Below are 19265 nucleotides of genomic sequence, written 5' to 3'. Positions count from 1 at the left end.
TACGTTTCTTTCATAGAATTTAGTGAGTCGTTGTCAGTAGGGCTCTAGAGTATCTGTTGGGTCGTCAATTGTTCAGTTAATCTCATTGATTTGTGAGGTGTTTACCACCACATCTTGCCCTGCCCACACCATTCATCAGGAGATCACAGTAAGACGTTAATGTCATTTAGTGGTAATATGTCCTGACCCATTCCCTGATGAGAACTAAAAGAACAGGGCCTTCATAAATACAGGGGTCCATGTCCCAGACTGAGGAACAAAAGAGATGAGAACCCAACATCTACAACTTTGTACAGTTGGCGACCCTGATTAACAGCACAGATGGAAACTACACCTCCAGAGAGCTGCTCTGTTTACTGGACCCAATCACATTGCTTAATGTACCCCAGGATGAACACCACTGCCTCAATATTCACCTCACTGCTCAGAGACAACAGGCTCCAGAAAAGGGTTTTAATGAAACACTTTATTTCCAGATCCATAGTTTTACTTCAGCACTTGAAAGACGTCTCAAGGGTTGCAGGTGTGACATCAATGTCATCTTCTTCCATCTGTCGAGGAGCAAAGACATTTAATGAATCCTTTAGCAAACTGACCAACATTTAGATTAAAGGAAGACTGGCTCCCTAAATCATGTATAGTACACAATTCATCACCAATAACTCCAGATTTCAAGTAGCTCACCAGCTGGGAACCCCTAGTTGCAAGGGAAGACGTATTCTGTCTCAGCCTTGTCACCTGTAACCGTAAGACAGCTTCGTCTCAGTAAATGAAAACAACTTGACCAAATGTTCCTCAGAAGAGGGTAAAAATAACGTTTTGGGGAGGGTTAGTAGAGTAACTTACTTGGCTGGTAGTAGTCATAGATCTTGACCACTGCTGGCTTTAGATTCTGTACTGGGAACTCCTGTATGATGTCCAGGGTGATGTGGAAAGGAAGTAGTGATGTCAGCTGTTGGGAGAAAAACAAACAAACGGGTCATTAAATGATCAAAGCAGAAGTTACTGTACATCAAAATATATTATGTTTAAATGAAGCGCCATGTGAATGGTTTTCACCTCACCTCTGTCAAGTACATTAACACATGGTCATCTTTGATATCAACACGATCCACTTGACTTGAACCCCGCAGCTGTGAAGACAAGTCATTGATATTGCATGAACAAAGAACCGTCATCCTTAAACAAAGGGACACAGACGAGGCAAGACCTCCATGGATAAAGGTCCCAACAACTCACCCTCCCCAAAGAGTCTGGATCTGGAGAAAACCCAGAGAGCATTTTCAAATCCACTATAATCATATTGGTGGTGAGCTCCTTTCCATGATATCTGAGAAAGATGATTGACAGCTGATTTTTTTATCCATAAAGACCAGATAAGCATTCTGACTGATCCAAGCCGAGGTACCAACTAGAAGGTCAATATACACAGGTATAACAAAACTAATTCATTTGGGTCAAACCCATTCTGCAGGTCACACATTTACTAGAATTCATACAAATATGTCCTTCATTCTGACCGAGACTGGAGCTTCAGCGTGACTCTGGGTCTCAAAGACTTCCTGTTGCAGTCCACCTCTGGAGTCACCTGGATACTGAGCGTTGTTCTTCTGGTAGGACTAGGGACGTTGTAGCGGAGCACCACCTGGGATAGAGAAGAGGAAGTCAGGGAAACCATCCTGTCCGAATACAAACATTTTATGAGCCAGAAGAAACAGCTTCCCTGTACTGTGTATTAAAGGGCATCTTGCGCCACAGGACTGGAGGAGAGATGTGTTTTCACTGACCTGCACTGAGGCACAAGCACTGCCCTGCACTTCAACGCTGTACTTCCCTTCTGTGTCCTGCAGCGCCCTCTCCTGGTACAGAAGCTTGTTGTTTTGGTTCACATGGAAGAGGCACCGGTCCCCACTGGGAGACCTGACCGTCACTGTGCTGGCTCCTCCTCTACTGAACACCCTGGTGGAGTAGAGAGCCAGGGCCTGGAGGGCCACCACCGTGTCCTAGACATGCACACCACAGGACAATCAGTTCAAAATGAAAAGAGACCATTTTAAAAGGGTTGAATATTTCTCACATTGAACAGTTGCTAAAGTGACTAAATCCCAATTCCAGCCATTACGATGATGGTTTTCTAGGCTCTATCAGTGGAAGGGAGCCTCACCAGGTTGGACATGAAGAACACATGCCCTGTGGTCTGATACGAGTCAATGTTTGTACTAGTGCACCATTTCAGACCACTGGTGTTTAGAAAGTATACCTGGGTGGAAGAGAAGCCTCCGTAGGCGTTCTGCTGCCTCACCAGCCACCTGACGATGCGGGAGGCGTAGCCCAGGTCAGAGGTCGACCGAGAAGAGGCACTGAGGGACGCCAGCAGAACGTAGGAGCTGATCTCCACCTCCAGGGAGGGCGAGGTCTCAGAGGAGGACTGGGGACCAGTGCAGGAGACCCCCTGAGGGTTGAGGAGCACACACCAGAATAAGGACTAGCTTATTCATCCTAATACAGACTACACAATACAAAGTTCTGACCTCCCCAATTCATGTCCAAAACATTTTTTAGGAGCAAGAGTTTTTTTTTTCTTCTTAACAATAATTTAAAATTAATCATTTTATTGGGCCTCTCTGGAGTGCCAGATGGTCTGAGGGTTTGCACTTTTAGGAGTACTCCATTATCCAGGCATGCTCAATCAAGGCAAGACAGCGCTACCAGGATATAGCTCACCCTCTTGAAATGAGATGGTGTCGAGGTGCTGCAGAAGCCGGGCCCGTGTCTCCATGTCACCTGCCAGGGTGAAGGTGTAGGCCAGCAGAGCAGTAGCGTAGGTGTTGGACAAATCACTGGTGGAGTTCTTCAGGCAAGACAAGCTGTGGTCCACAACATGATCCTAGAGCACAGAATGACAGCAGCACATTAAAAGCCAGCCTGGTCCCAGATCAGTTTGGACTGGGTTCCATTCAACTTGCTGTTCTGGGGCCTCAGGCAGTTCAAATTGTTGATTAGGGAACACTTTTTGCTGAGGAACGGGATTGTTTTTCCTTGTACATTTTATTACGTTGCATTTGTAAAGGGTATAATTTCTGTACATGCAGAGGTCCCCTGCTAAAGAGGCATGGCACTCTAAAAATAAACACCAACATATCTGGGACCAGACTACAGCACATTTCCTTTCTCACTTTACAGAAGCATACAGAGCCTAATATCAGTAGTAACATACCTTAAGGGAACATTTTGACATTCGCCATGTGGTTAGTGAGAGTCCATATTGCAAATATACGGTCCCTTAATAGACGTCCGAAAACGTTTGTAAAATTCACGGACGGCGTCGGGCCGTGCGGCTGGGCCGGATCTACCGGGAAGTCAAACGAACTCAGACATTCGGTTTCCGTTTTATAAAATGTGTCATTTTTCCACTGTCCCGGTAAATCCCACAAGAGGGCATAAGCAATCATATTGCAAATGTACAAAACATCACGACGTGGCCTTCTCCTAAACTGAAAATATTTCGAAGCCAAAACTTGGTGAGCGTAGGTTTGGCATGATGGGCAGTTGGCCCCGAACAAGATGGCGTCTAGGCCTCAACGGTTGAGTTATGGCCATTTTTCTGGGAAAAAAGGTCCAAAATGAAAATAGAGCAATAATTTTTCCGCTTCACGTCAAAGTCAAGGAGCCTCTGGTGTCAATAAAAAAAAAAGAACCAGCCATTTATCTATCGTCATTTAAGAGAAATCGTACAATGTCAAATTGGTGATGTTCTTTTTTTTTTTTTTAACAGTTACAGATTCAGATGCAGGGTGTTCATACGAATCTTTTTAAAGTGTGCTGCGGAGCTCTGCGAGATTTGTGATTTTCTGAAATAACACTCACTAAACCCTCCGTAAATAACTCAGTTCTTAACATAGACTTTTTAAAAAAAACTCAGGATTCTGTAAAGGCATACCCCAATCAGGATAGGAGTTTATTTATAGCTTCCTCTGCCAACCGGACGTGCCTTAAATGGTGTCATAGTGGCTGTTTTGAAGGGTTAAAATGGTCAGATCTGTCCAAAACTTCATGTGTGATTAGGCAACCCCATGAACTGTAAATCAGTCATGATTCCCATAAAATCATTCACACAGCTTGGCAGGAGGGACCCATTGGGGTGCGTAGAGACAGACAGTGCCTGCATTAGTTAACCTTGTTGGAACTTTTAAAGAAACCGTCAGACCTAGAGTTCCGAAACCTGTTCTAGACCTCAGGTCGATAGAGCCACGTAACTCAGCACGCAATAGAAGGTTCTCGGAGCGAGAAACAGCCTCGTACATTTGCAATGACTTCAATTCATTTTGACCATCACGAAAATGACAACATTTAGAAATATCCCAGAGTCGCAAGACTAGGTGCATTGCGACCGCCTCGGCCCATATAGACGGACCCCAACGTTTTGGTCCGATAGCTCACTCAAGGACCCCGTAGCAAGGCATGGAAAAAAGTGCATTTTCAGCACCAATTAGGGTCTTGCTCGGGCACCAAATGACCTAGCGAGCCAAAACTTGGGATTCGGGGTTGCCTCAGCTAGGCCTACACAACATCAGAACTGGACCCGCAGCTGGAACGTAACTACGTTTTTATTATGGTTTGAATAGAAGGTGTTGTGAATTTTGGCCAGCTCTGTGGCTACTAAACGAGTTGGAAAAGTGGGTTTGGTGTCAGAATGATATCTAATTGACAGTGACTTGCTGGTGACTATTGTCCATTTGCAATATGTTTAAACAGTGAGGTACCAGAATCACTGCCCAGCCATCCCGAGTTCATCATGCCAGTCAATTTCACATTCCTGCAGGATTTGAGCATGTCAAATTTCTTATGGCATTTGGCCCCCAAAAAAGTTACTTTTGACTTCCTATGAAATCACATTGCAAATGGACAAAACATATGCCTTATGCACAAGTAAAAAATATATATATATTTTTTTAAATGGCTAAAGTATGTTGATGAAGTTCTTATACATGTGTAATTGACACAAATCAAAAGAATTTCGAAAAACGGTCCAGAAAGCACTTCTAAGGGGTTGCTAGGTTTTAGAATTTCTCACTTTTTTCAAAATGTTGCTTTTTGATGTTGACTTGTTGCATTTGCAATATGAAAAACCACAGTGGAGCGCGCTCGCCACCTGTTGGATTTCAAAGTGTTACACCTGGCATTTGCCATTTGCAATCAACTTTGAACGAAAACGCCAAATTGAGTGGTATTAGACACCGTGTATATGGTTTGTCCATGCCAATGACTTCCCATTCATTTTTGTCCATTTCAGGGGGGTGTTCCCTACAGATCTAAGCCCATTCTTTGTTATTTCATAGGCTACTGCAGAGAAATGACTTCACTACGTCGTAGAAGCTGTAAATGACAGTTGATGTGAGACAGATTTCATACAGGAGGCTGAATGAGTTGCCTGTAATGACGGTGTGAGAAATGGTTCCATGGAGTGAAGCTACTTACCGTCACGGACATGTTGAGCTCCAGCATTGAAGCAGTGATGTAAGCCGTCAGTGTGACTTCATCCGTCACTTCCACCCTAGAAAACAATGTCAAGACACCAACTGTATCTAGCCTGTTGAAATCAAACTACGGGCCGGTCTGACGAAACAGACAACCAGTTTATTAGCAATATAAATACCTTAATTCTGTTGTTCAAGAGCTTCCCTAAAGTTCTGAAACAGCCACGTTGGCCTTGGTTGACGTTCAACCAAGTCTTGGATTGCTCCATCGTTGCCGGGTCAACATAGATGAAAGACTGGGCTTTGCCAAAGGATCTCAAGACAAAAGCAGTCAGCCTGAAGAAAGAAGTGGATTCATTTAAAAGCCCTAACATCGTATCGTCAAGCTCCAAGTCATGACATCACACGCGTCAGCTGTCCTATCCAGCGTCTCCATGCCAGAGATGCCATTTGATTGGTCAATACGTCATTGAAACTACCAGTAGGTGAAAAACAAGCCAAGTACTCACCAGGTGTTCCCCAAGCCTTGTCCAAACGTGCTGTACGCACCATCAGCATTCTGTGTAGTTCAGCTGCCGTTGGTAACCTGCCGGTGGGTTTTTATCATCAACGGTGACCAAGCGCTTGTTCTATTCCCAGAGTTGTGCCCCAAACGGCTTCCTTATATCTCAGGGCTCTCCAACCCTGTTCACGGAGAGCTACCCTCCAACCAAGTTGTAATTAACCCCCATTCAACCAGCTAATTATTAGAAGGGGAGCGAGATTAGGGTTGGAGTGAAAACCTAACATACAGGACAGTAACAAGGTTGGAGGTCCTGCCCTATGTAAGGAATAGGGTGCTATGAGACAGTGTCAATATTCTACCATCAAATGACTTCAGTAGAAAACCATGTGTTGGGTCAGTGATGTTAAGGACATTGAGATCATCTGTCATGCAGCTCCGCTGTTACCATGACAGCAGGGTACACCGTGGAGAAACACTTTAAAATAGAAAACGAAATCCTCTAATTGGACAAATCCAGCCCGGTTTGTGGATTTGGCATCTAATCAAGACAGATTTGAAGGGACTCTCCTACCACTAGTGAGGAACTTGTGGCCTTTTCTAGGATGGCTGGCGTGAGCTGCTCTGTGTTCCTCAGGTACTCCAGGATGTAGATATTGGGGGAGAGCAGGGCCATATTCTGCTCCCCACACCCATACGGCATCTGCAACAGTCCATCCAGGTTGTTGAGGGCCCGACCCAGGATGGTCCCCTACAGAGAAACAAGGGACTTCTGTTACAGACTGTCCTCTTCTGCAAACAGCAGCATCGTCCACTGGAGAAGGTTCTCTTCTTCCCACCACTACACAATGGTTTATTTTACCTAAAACCGAGAGGGAAATCCTAGCAGAGCCATCCACCACATTCTGGGGAAGTTGCAGTTCCACCTCCTCCGTCAGAGCTTCTCCTGTGGACACAAAGAGGAGCTGAATGAAGATGATCACGTAAACCACCGTGAACATTCAACGTTGATTTCATTACTGACCAGTAGGACACAGCAACCAGTTGTAGGTGTGGCTCTTCTCTGTTCCTCAGCCTGGAGGAGGAGAGGGATTCATTTCAGAGGCAGTTCCCACTAGACAGTATCTGTGCTACCTAACGTTAGTTCTCCCACAGCGGTAGGACTACATACCTTCACCAGCAGGCTCCGTGTGACTGTGTCAACGCGTCCTCTCTCCGGTACGTTCACAACCCCGTTGTCACACGCAGTCTGGGACCGACAGCCGCCGCACTAACAGACACGTTCAAAAACCCCTACACAGTACAGCGCAGGTTACACAACATCCAATACGGTGACAGTACACAACTCAGGTTGACATCCATTCTGGCCGTTTGAAACAGATGAAGACTAACCCAGGACAGAGGGGGGCCAGTGTCCAACTGAAGGTCTTTCGTCCATTGGCACACAAGCACGAGGAGTCCTGGACATCACGCAAGGGTGTGAGAGTGTAGTCTGAGGAAAGAGCTGGAGTCACAGAAACCTGCCAAAGAGGACACGGGGTAAGATAACGTGGTACGACACAAACAATACAACTCAAGAAACCATCCTGGTGCAGCGTCGTACCATGATTGCACTGGAGAGGTAGTTAAACACAGTGGCCTTCAGCTCAAGTGCTCTCCCCGGATGACTGAGTAGGGCAGGGTGAGCTCCAGGAAGAAGGGCTGGAAAGACCGTGAGCTCCACCAGAGGAGCCAGACCAAAGCCACTGGGGGCCAGGCAGAAGACCTCAGTCTCCCAGGTGGTGATGGTGTCTGGGACTGTCAGGGGGGACATCTAAAGATCCAGACTCCCTGGAATACAGAGGTCAGAGTTCAAACAGAAAAGCCACCACGTGTCTAATAGAGAAAGACTAATTTCAACACAGTTTGTTGTTACAAATGCATTTAAGCTTATCTAACCAGGGACACCCATTGAGGTCAAAGGGTATTTCCTAAGAGGAAGCTGACCTACATGTTTACAGAGGTTCAGGTTCCTAATCTACACCACTACTGTTTGGATACGAGGCAAGAGCTAAGAGGGCTTTCACCAGAGGTCGGCCTCACATCTGCAGAGCACTTACCCAACTTCCACAAGGTCCCAAAATCCATGTCTCAGGGAAGAATGTACGGACCGTCTGTTATGGGTGGCGGAGGTGGAGCGGCAAGTCCACCAGCCACAGCCATTTCAAGTCTAGGACCTGCTGATCCAGGCCTAGCCATTAGGCTGTAAGCTACTACCACACAAAATATTGGCCATTAGTGTCAAGTTAAAAATAGACTGAATGCTGGGCTCAGTGTTTAGACCAGTTTAAACCAGGCTTTGTTATTCTAGCAAAAGGGTCATCCATAACCCAAGATTCATTAGACTTGGCAATGAGAATAAGGGTTGGTAAGGACATCTCACCATAGGAGCGATAGTACTGGTTCCCCTGGTAACTGAGGCAGGAACGTACTCTTATATCCAGGTTAGTCGCTAGCTTCAATCCCAGTGTCTAGAAATAGCAGAACCAATTTAGTAATAAGTCAGTTTGTCATTCTATTCATTTTAACACATGTAACAGTATGGTGACTGATTCTTCCCAGAAAGAACAAAAAGAGGCTTCAAGTTGAGAAACAGGGCAGAAATATTACCTGAAAACTGCATAAGGATCATTTGTCCTGCTCAGACGGTCCATATGGGTGTGGTATATGGATCTCCTTGGTCTAACGCGTAAACATGCTACTGGATCTTCAAGCTCGTAGGGAACATAGGTCGTCTCCTTGACCGGTAGCAAATTAAATATCTGGAAAGGGACAACAGGGAGGTGTGAAATGACCTTGTTCATTGGGGACCAAACAGAACAGACTGAAACGACTACTTGGGGAAACACTCCATTTTGTTGTCCGTTGCTAAACGTTTAGAAGTTGTCCCATCAACAAGGAGGTGCTTTCCAGTTACTGAGGAGGCAATAGAAAGTGGGGCCTCAAGCCAGAGAATGATTCCCATCACATTTGATAAAAGCTCCCAACAGTGAACAGATCCACTCCATGTCTGCTGTGGTCACTGGTTGTATTCCCCAGCACCACCAAAACAGTAGGTATGGTGGTACCACTGTTTTCACTTCAGTGAGCCTGTGTTACCTTGTCAGCATCAGCCTCTTCCCTGGCTCCATGATGCCAACACTCTGGTCAACAGCACCGAGGCCACAGAGGGAAACCGGGCCGGGCCGAGAGATGCAGGGTGTTCTCTCCCCTGGGACAGCGTTGGAGGGTGAGAACTCCACCAACACCTGGCAGACACAGATACCATTACTCCAGGTATGATTACAGTCTGCATGGAAATACTGGACACCTTTCATAAAATGGACAACAATGTTTGTGATGTACAGTCACTGGGGATATGCCAGACCTCCTCCACACACACACACACCTTGTTCCTGAAGCATTTCTCATTGGGGAGTTTCATGCTGTGGGCGATGACAGTCTCACTGGGTAGCATACTGTACCACAGGAGCTGAAACACCGGCGCCATTCTCTGGGACCACTGCCAACGTCAAGGTGACGTCACCCTCGGCTACTGCAACGCAAAGAGCAGGTCACTCATTAAGCACCTTCCAGAACATTCAGAATCACTTCATGAAACTCACTCACCAGGACTGTCCTGCTGCACAGTAACATTGATGTGTCCATGCTGAACTATGACCCCTCTGGACAAGGCCTGGAGGGAAAGGAAACAGTTCTCAGCAACAGAGTGGAGACGTTTGTCACGAACCGGCTCAAAGCCCGTAACAAAGGGAGACAACGTGGAGATAAGGAGTAACAAATATATATTTATTAACTAAAGCAACTAAGGAAAATATACAATGATGTGTGTAATCAGTAATCAGTATTGTAAGTGAGTTTTGCGTGCTTGAATGTGATAATGCAGGGTGTTGAAAGGTGCCAAAGCAAACAAACAAACGGCCACCAAGAACCACAACACAATCTACAAAGGTGTCTGCATGGAGAGAGTCTCTTCCGTGAATGTGGAAGAGGTCTATTTATCCTGGGAGACACCTGGCCCAGGTGTTTCCCATGAAGCTGACGACCCTCCCAACTCCGCCCACCGGCATCCTAATAAGGAAACAAGAACAAAGACCGAATACAGCAGACAGAGTGGGAGGGTCGTCACACGTTGCAACCTGGACTCATGGGGTAAACGTAACACGGTTAACAAATCCAGGACTCCCATTAGTAGGATACGTTAGCACCTATTCATTTGTGGATGCCCATCATCCATTTCATATAGGCTAAATTTTTTGTTTATACATTACAAATTCCAATTTGTAACACGAGCAAGGTTGGGTTACAGTGGTTGATTAGGAGTATTGGTGTAGTTTAGGAACATCCTTCCTTTGAAAGTGTCTTGGGAAATGTCTGACATGATCCTGGTCAAAAGGAGTGCAAATAGGAAATATGGTGCTGTTTGAGAGGCACCATGGGTTTGCAGGTTGTTCCTGGTTCTACTCACCAGGTAGAGGACAGCCACAGAGCCCTTTGGGACAGTCTCCCCTACGATGGCATAGCGGATGGTGATGGACACCGCCTGCCCACACGCCAGTGGTGTCTCCACCTTCTGAATAGCCAGGGAGCTGGACGGTTTAATGTCAGGGGCAGCGGGCTGGATCAGCGAGAGTAGGTGTTGCCCTCTGTTGAAATAGGGGACCCTGTATCCTGGGTACTCCACTTGTGGGGTGTCGCTCACCTGAAAGGAACAAAAGGAATAGTAACTAAAGGCCCAATCCTAAATCAACCCCTAGAGCCCGTCCTATATACAGTGGGGATCTGAGAGGATGACAGGAAGCAATATGGTAACAGATCCACTTTACTTCCACCTAGCCTGTTAGGGTCATGACCTCTGGGAATCGTTTCCCCAACTGTCCTGGGGACCCCAAGCGGTGCACGTTTTGGTTCCCCCGTCACAGGAATGTCAATTCCTATGTGTTCATTAATTAAATGCACTCCGTTTAAGAATGTGTAAGATTCTTATTTGTATAAAATAGACAGGGACCAGTCTTATCAAAATTAGATGACAGTATTTATTCTCGGAGCTCGCTGCCATGAAACCACCAACAGTTTTATATAAAATATGACATCATAGGTTATAAAATGTCTTTCCTCCTCCTATGACCAGGACAGAACAGGTTCAAAAGTTGATTCCAACCCACTAGCTCGCTCACTCCAGACACTTATCCAGATTCACTTCTGGAATCTTCACCTTCATCCATCACTATTTAGAAGACAGTTCCAGATAATGGAGAACTCTACCTTATCTAAACATCCCAGAGCTAAGTTGAGTCGGTTCAACCATAGGTTAACAACCCTTTTTGCTTGCTTAAAAACCCAATCCCTTCCTTATGAATTAACATTATTAATCAGATATAATAAAGAGTATAAGTTTAATTAGTTATAGTTCTATTTAAAATGTCGATATTGTTTAGTCATTATTCATAAAATTCCTAACCCCCCCCCCCCAACACCACAGCTGATTCAAATGTTGATGAAGAGTTCATTATTTGAAGTCCACTGCATAGGGTAATAAACTAAACATGCCCCCTTAAGGTCTCCAGGACACTGGCATCGATTATAAAGTCTCTCAAACCTGGAAGGAATCATACTTACTACGAGGTTAATATTCTCTTTGGGCAGACTGGTTGTGTTAACGGAGAACCTGGCAATACCACGACTGTCCGTGGTTAGGTTCTGTAGTCGTAGATATGAGGACCAGCCTTTCTCCTCGAACAGGTAGACTAACATGTCAGAGATGGGTGTGTTGTTATATCGAACAGCATTTATCTGAAGAAAAGGGGGGGTTGTACGAATGAAGTGACACCACATACTGGTATTTCAGGAAGCAGGACAAACCAAGCATCCACAATGCATCAGGAACAACATTTGGACTGACCTTGCCTTCGATAATTGATCCATGCTCATAGATTTGGGGCGTGTCAACAAATGTGAATTCTCCAATCACATAGGAGAGCTCTACATTTCTCTCCTCTGACAGTGTAATACCTGTCAAATGAAAACAAATATGGTATATTTCACAACGCAGAAAGTGAATTGCAGTGCAGCTTCCACAGAACATTAAAACAGCATTATATAAAACCCTGCTGCAGCACCAACGGACAAAAGCTCTTTCTTACCAACCTTGAGCCAACGCAGAGTAACCCAAACTCACACACCTCCTAAACACACACACACACACACACACAGAGATCAAACAGAATCAGAAGCATTACACGTATCGATCAGTGATCAAACAGAATCAGTAACTCAGTCAGGCAGGCGCACACACACACACCACACACACACACACACACGCAGGGAGACAGATCAAAGAGCAGACTTGCAGGCAGCAGCATATCAGTCATTGGCTCATCATCATTGGTAACATCATCATTGGTAACATCATCATTGGTAACATCTATTTGATGCGTCTTCAAACACGTGTGGTCGGTCGGTCGGTGGGTCGGTGGGTGGGTCGGTGGTATACTGTAGGATACAGTATACCCACCGACTGACAGCAACAGAATATTACAATGAACACTTAGCACCATGACACCTCACAAAACATGACATTATTGGGTGGTGTGGTGACCAGAATGATATCCCTAACACAAAATGGTGACCAGAATGATATCCCTAACACAAAATGGTGACCAGAATGATATCCCTAACACAGAATGGTGACCAGAATGATATCCCTAACACAAAATGGCCAGCAGAGAAGCCAGAAAGAAGTGTTTGTGTCCTGGATGAGGTCTGTCTTGACTATGTTACATGCATAACCTCTATGACGATGTCATGGGGTGAAGAGTCAGGAGGTTAGAGGTTAAAAGAAAAAAGGAGACAGGAAGTACATTCCAGGGCCACAGGACGAGGGGGTCACATGTTAGAAAACCATCAAAAGTGTCATTAAATTATCATGAACAAATCCAGTCATAGGATTGGTTCATCTTGGCGGCGGGTTGATTAATCGATTGAAACGATTGGCCCGTGAGTTTGTTTGTGTCATCATCTCTCTCCAGTGGTGGCCCGACATGTTAGTGACACGTGATGACACGGGACGTGGGGGGGCACACATATGTTGGGGCATAGGAGGCTGGTGAGGGGAGGACGCGCTCACAGTAATGGATGGAATAGATATCCCTCTAGTGGTGTGGGGGCTGTGCTTTGGCAAAGTGGGTGGGGTTATATCCTTCCTGTTTGGCCCTGTCCGGGGGTGTCATCGGATGGGGCCACAGTGTCTCCTGACCCCTCCTGTCTCAGCCTCCAGTATTTATGCTGCAGTAGTTTATGTGTCGGGGGGCTAGGGTCAGTTTGTTATATCTGGAGTACTTCTCCTGTCCTATTCGGTGTCCTGTGTGAATCTAAGTGTGCGTTCTCTAATTCTCTCCTTCTCTCTTTCTCTCTCTCGGAGGACCTGAGCCCTAGGACCATGCCCCAGGACTACCTGACATGATGACTCCTTGCTGTCCCCAGTCCACCTGGCTGTGCTGCTGCTCCAGTTTCAACTGTTCTGCCTTATTATTATTATTCGACCATGCTGATCATTTATGAACATTTGAACATCTTGGCCATGTTCTGTTATAATCTCCACCCGGCACAGCCAGAAGAGGACTGGCCATCCCACATATGCTCTCTCTAATTCTCTCTTTCTTTCTCTCTCTCGGAGGACCTGAGCCCTAGGACCATGCCCCAGGAATACCTGACATGATGACTCCTTGCTGTCCCCAGTCCACCTGACTGTGCTGCTGCTCCAGTTTCAACTATTCTGCCTTATTATTATTCGACCATGCTGGTCATTTATGAACATTTGAACATCTTGACCATGTTTTGTTATAATCTCCACCCGGCACAGCCAGAAGAGGACTGGCCACCCCACATAGCCTGGTTCCTCTCTAGGTTTCTTCCTAGGTTTTGGCCTTTCTAGGGAGTTTTTCCTAGCCACCGTGCTTCTTCACCTGCATTGCTTGCTGTTTGGGGTTTTAGGCTGGGTTTCTGTACAGCACTTTGAGATATCAGCTGATGTACGAAGGGCTATATAAAATACATTTGATTGATTTGATTGATGGATGGATGGGTTTGATTTACCATTCATTCATTCTGTTACTGTTCCGTTACTATGAGCCCATCCTCACATTTAAAGTGCCACCACTGGTTTGGGGTGAGGCTCGTGTTGGGGGCGTGGCCACGCTGCTTGTACCTGCCCAGGAATGCTCCGTTGGAGCCGAACCGGAACTGGGGGCAGGGCGAAGGACAGACCCAGAGAGGAGAGAGAGCCCACTGGACGAGCCAGGTCGCCATTCAACACAGCAGAGCCAATCACAAATTAGCATGACAGGAAATGGAAAATAATAAACCAATCCAAAAAAAGATGAGGATAAAATGAATTTACAGTGGAGGGAAAACAGTAGGAATTAAAATATGACAAAAAAATAAGATAGTGGATAAAATACCAAATGAAATTCACAATATATAAAATAGGGAACTAGTAACAAAATATATGTGAAACACACAACAGACAATGATGGAACTAGCGATGTGTGTGTGATCTGTTTGTGAGAGAAGTCTAGCACCATTTCATCCTACCAAACCGGAACAAGAAACAGTGTTTGTTCACGAGGATCAACCTGAACAAGGTGCATCTATGATTCGATCTACAAATCACCCAGCTACTAAATGAAAGGACATTTGACTGATCCTGATGATATAGAGATTAGTGAATCTGTGGAGCATCTAAACTCAGACTGGCCCTCATGAACAAGTAGAGAGAGCAGAGAGAGGAGAGGAGAGAGAGGAGAGGAGAGGAGAGGAGAGGAGAGGAGAGAGAGGAGAGGAGAGGAGAGAGGAGAAGAGAGAGGATAAGGGAGAGAGGAGAGAGAGGAGGGGAGAGAGAGGATAAGGGAGAAGGGAGAGAGGAGAGGAGAGAGAGGAGAAGAGAGAGAGGAGAGGAGAGAGAGGAGAGAGAGGAGAGACCAGAGAGAGGAGAGACCAGAGAGAGGAGAGAGCAGAGAGAGGAGAGAGCAGAGAGAGGAGAGAGCAGAGGAGAACAGAGAGGAGAACAGACTGAAGGGAGGTTAATTCATGTTCAATGAAGTACAGCAGGAGTTCCTTCTCAAAAACCTGGCAGTGACTGGGGAGCTGTACTGGGTGGTGACTGGGGAGCTGTACTGGGTGGTGACTGGGAGCTGTACTGGGTGGTGACTGGGGAGCTGTACTGGGTGGTGACTGGGGAGCTGTACTGGGTGGTGACTGGGGAGCTGTACTGGGTGGTGACTGGGGAGCGGTACTGGGTGGTGACTGGGAGCGGTACTGGGTGGTGACTGGGGAGCTGTACTGGGTGGTGACTGGGGAGCTGTACTGGGTGGTGACTGGGGAGCTGTACTGGGTGGTGACTGGGGAGCTGTACTGGGTGGTGACTGGGGAGCGGTACTGGGTGGTGACTGGGGAGCGGTACTGGGTGGTGACTGGGGAGCTGTACTGGGGGTGGTGACTGGGGGAGCTGTACTGGTGGATGACTGGGGAGCTGTACTGGGTGATGACTGGGGAGCTGTACTGGGTGGTGACTGGGGAGCTGTACTGGGGAGCTGTACTGGGTGGGAGACTGGGGAGCTGTACTGGGTGGTGACTGGGGAGCTGTACTGGGTGGTGACTGGGGAGCTGTACTGGGGAGCTGTACTGGGTGGTGACTGGGGAGCTGTACTGGGTGGTGACTGGGGAGCTGTACTGGGTGGTGACTGGGGAGCTGTACTGGGTGGTGACTGGGAGCTGTACTGGGTGGTGACTGGGGAGCTGTACTGGGGAGCTGTACTGGGTGGTGACTGGGGAGCTGTACTGGGTGGTGACTGGGAGCTGTACTGTGGGTGGTGACTGGGGAGCTGTACTGGGTGGTGACTGGGGAGCTGTACTGGGTGGTGACTGGGGAGCTGTACTGGGTGGTGACTGGGGAGCTGTACTGGGTGGTGACTGGGGAGCTGTACTGGGTGGTGACTGGGGAGCTGTACTGGGTGGTGACTGGGGAGCTGTACTGGGGAGCTGTACTGGGTGGTGACTGGGGAGCTGTACTGGGTGGTGACTGGGGAGCTGTACTGGGTGGTGACTGGGGAGCTGTACTGGGTGGTGACTGGGAGCTGGACTGGGTGGTGACTGGGGAGCTGTACTGGGTGGTGAGTGGTGACTGGGGACTGGACTGGGGTGGTGACTGGGGAGCTGGACTGGGGAGCTGGACTGAGAGCTGTACTGGGTGGTGACTGGGGACTGGACTGAGAGCTGTACTGGGTGGTGACTGGGGAGCTGTACTGGGTGGTGACTGGGGAGGTGACTGGGGAACTGCACTGGGGTGGTGACTGGGGAGCTGCACTGGGGTGGTTGACTGGGGAGCTGCACTGGGTGGTGACTGGGGAGCTGTACTGGGTGGTGACTGGGGAGCTGCACTGGGTGGTGACTGGGGAGCTGCTGGGTGGTGACAGGGTAAGCTGTACTGGGTGGTGACTGGGGAGCTGTACTGGGGTGGTGACTGGGGAGCTGTACTGGGTGGTGACTGGGGAGCTGTACTGGGTGGTGACTGGGGAGCTGTACTGGGGTGGTGACTGGGGAGCTGTACTGGGGTGGTGAGTGGTGACTGGGGAGCTGTGTACTACTGGGTTGTGACTGGGGAGCTGGACTGAGACCTGTACTGGGTGGTGACTGGGGAGCTGTACTGGGTGGTGACTGGGGAGCTGGACTGAGAGCTGTACTGGGTGGTGACTGGGGAGCTGTACTGGGTGGTGACTGGGGAGCTGTACTGGGTGGTGACTGGGGAGCTGTACTTCTGGTGGTGACTGGGGAGCTGTACTGGGTGGTGACTGGGGAGCTGTACTGGGTGGTGACTGGGGAGCTGTACTGGGTGGTGACTGGGGAGCTGTACTGGGGAGCTGTACTGGTGTGGTGACTGGGAAGCTGCACTGGGGTGGACTGGGGAGCTGTACTGGGTGGTGACTGGGGAGCTGTACTGGGGTGGTGACTGGGAGCGGTACTGGGTGGTGGACTGGGGAGCGGTACTGGGTGGTGACTGGGGAGCTGTACTGGGGTGGTGACTGGGGAGCTGTACTGGGGTGGTGACTGGGGAGCTGTACTGGGTGGTGACTGGGGAGCTGTACTGGGTGGTGACTGGGGAGCTGTACTGGGTGGGTGATTGGGGAGCTGTACTGGGTGGTGACTGGGGAGCTGTACTAGCTGTGGTGACTGGGGAGCTGTACTGTGTGGTGGACTGGGGAGCTGTACTGGGTGGTGACTGGGGAGCTGTACTGGGTGGTGACTGGGAGCTGTACTGGGTGGTGACTGGGAGCTGTACTGGGGTGGTGACTGGGGAGCGGTACTGGGTGGTGACTGGGGAGCGGTACTGGGTGGTGACTGGGGAGCTGTACTGGGGTGGTGACTGGGGAGCTGTACTGGGTGGTGACTGGGGAGCTGTACTGGGTGGTGACTGGGGAGCTGTACTGGGGAGCTGGTACTGGGTGGTGACTTGGGACTGTACTGGGTGGTGACTGGGGAGCTGTACTGGGTGGTGACTGGGGAGCTGTACTGGGGAGCTGTACTGGGTGGTGACTGGGGAGCTGTACTGGGTGGTGACTGGGGAGCTGTACTGGGTGGTGACTGGGGAGCTGTACTGGGTGGTGACTGGGGAGCTGTACTGGGGTGGTGACTGGGGAGCTGTAACTGGGGAGCTGTACTGGGTGGTGACTGGTGGAGCTGTACTTGGTGGTGACTGGGAGCTGTACTGGGGTGGTGACTGGGGAGCTGTACTGGGTGGTGACTGGGGAGCTGTACTGGGTGGTGACTGGGGAGCTGTACTGGGTGGTGACTGGGAGCTGTACTGGGTGGTGACTGGGGAGCTGTACTGGGTTGGTGAGTGGTGACTGGGGAGCTGGACTGGGTGGTGACTGGGGAGCTGGACTGGGGAGCTGGACTGAGAGCTGTACTACTGGGTGGTGGACTGGGGAGCTGGACTGAGAGCTTTACTGGGTGGTGACTGGGGAGCTGTACTGGGTGGTGACTGGGAGGTGACTGGGGAGCTGTACTGGGTGGTGACTGGGGAGCTGTACTGGGGTGGTGACTGGGGAGCTGTACTGGGTGGTGACTGGGGAGCTGTACTGGGTGGTGACTGGGGAGCTGTACTGGGGAGCTGTACTGGGTGGTGACTGGGGAGCTGTACTGGGTGGTGACTGGGGAGCTGTACTGGTGGTGACTGGGGAGCTGTACTGGGTGGTGACTGGGGAGCTGTACTGGGTGGGGACTGGGGAGCTGTACTGGGTGGTGACTGGGGAGCTGTACTGGGGTGGTGAGTGGTGACTGGGGAGCTGGACTTGGTGGTGACTGGTGGACTGGACTGGGAGCACTGGAGCTGAGAGCTGTACTGGGTGGTGACTGGGGACTGGACTGGAGCTGTACTGGGTGGTGACTGGGGAGCTGTACTGGGTGGTGACTGGGGAGGTGACTGGGAGCTGCACTGGGGGTGACTGGGGAGCTGCACTGGGGTGGGTGACTGGGGAGCTGCACTGGGTGGTGACTGGGGAGCTGTACTGGGTGGTGACTGGGGAGCTGCACTGGGGTGGTGACTGGGGAGCTGTACTGGGTGGTGACTGGGAGCTGTACTGGGTGGTGACTGGGGAGCCTGTAACTGGGTGTGGTGACTGGGGAGCTGTACTGTACTGGGTGGTGACTGGGGAGCTGTACTGGGTGTGACTGGGGAGCTGTACTGGGTGGTGAGTGGTGACTGGGGAGCTGTACTGGGTGGTGACTGGGCACTGGACTGAGACCTGTACTGGTGGTGACTGGGGAGCTGTACTGGGTGGTGACTGGGGAGCTGGACTGAGAGCTGTACTACTGGTGTTGACTGGGTGTGCTGTACTGGGTGGTGACTGGGGAGCTGTACTGGGTGGTGACTGGGGAGCTGTACTGGGTGGTGACTGGGGAGCTGTACTGGGTGGTGACTGGGGAGCTGTACTGGGTGTGACTGGGGAGCTGTACTGGGTGGTGACTGGGGAGCTGTACTGGGGAGCTGTACTGGGGTGGTGACTGGGAAGCTGCACTGGGGTGGTGACTGGGGAGCGTTACTGGGTGGTGACTGGGGAGCTGTACTGGGGTGGGTCACTGGGTGGTGGGGAGCTGTTACTGGGTGGTGACTGGGGAGGCTGGTACTGGGGTGGTGGACTGGGGAGCTGTACTGGGTGGTGACTGGGGAGCTGTACTGGGTGGTGACTGGG

The 19265-nt window shown here is 49.4% G+C and overlaps 1 pseudogene; it reads right to left on the bottom strand.

The window, feature by feature from the left end:
* Positions 1-456: 456 nt before the first annotated feature.
* Positions 457-14259, bottom strand: LOC118950554 (annotated as a pseudogene).
* Between the last annotated feature and the right edge of the window lie 5006 nt (positions 14260-19265).

This window comes from Oncorhynchus mykiss, unplaced genomic scaffold (assembly GCF_013265735.2).
Source record: "Oncorhynchus mykiss isolate Arlee unplaced genomic scaffold, USDA_OmykA_1.1 un_scaffold_313, whole genome shotgun sequence".
In the NCBI taxonomy this organism is placed as follows: domain Eukaryota; kingdom Metazoa; phylum Chordata; class Actinopteri; order Salmoniformes; family Salmonidae; genus Oncorhynchus; species Oncorhynchus mykiss.
Note: the sequence above shows the minus strand (reverse complement) of the source record. Positions and strands in the feature narration are given on the sequence as shown.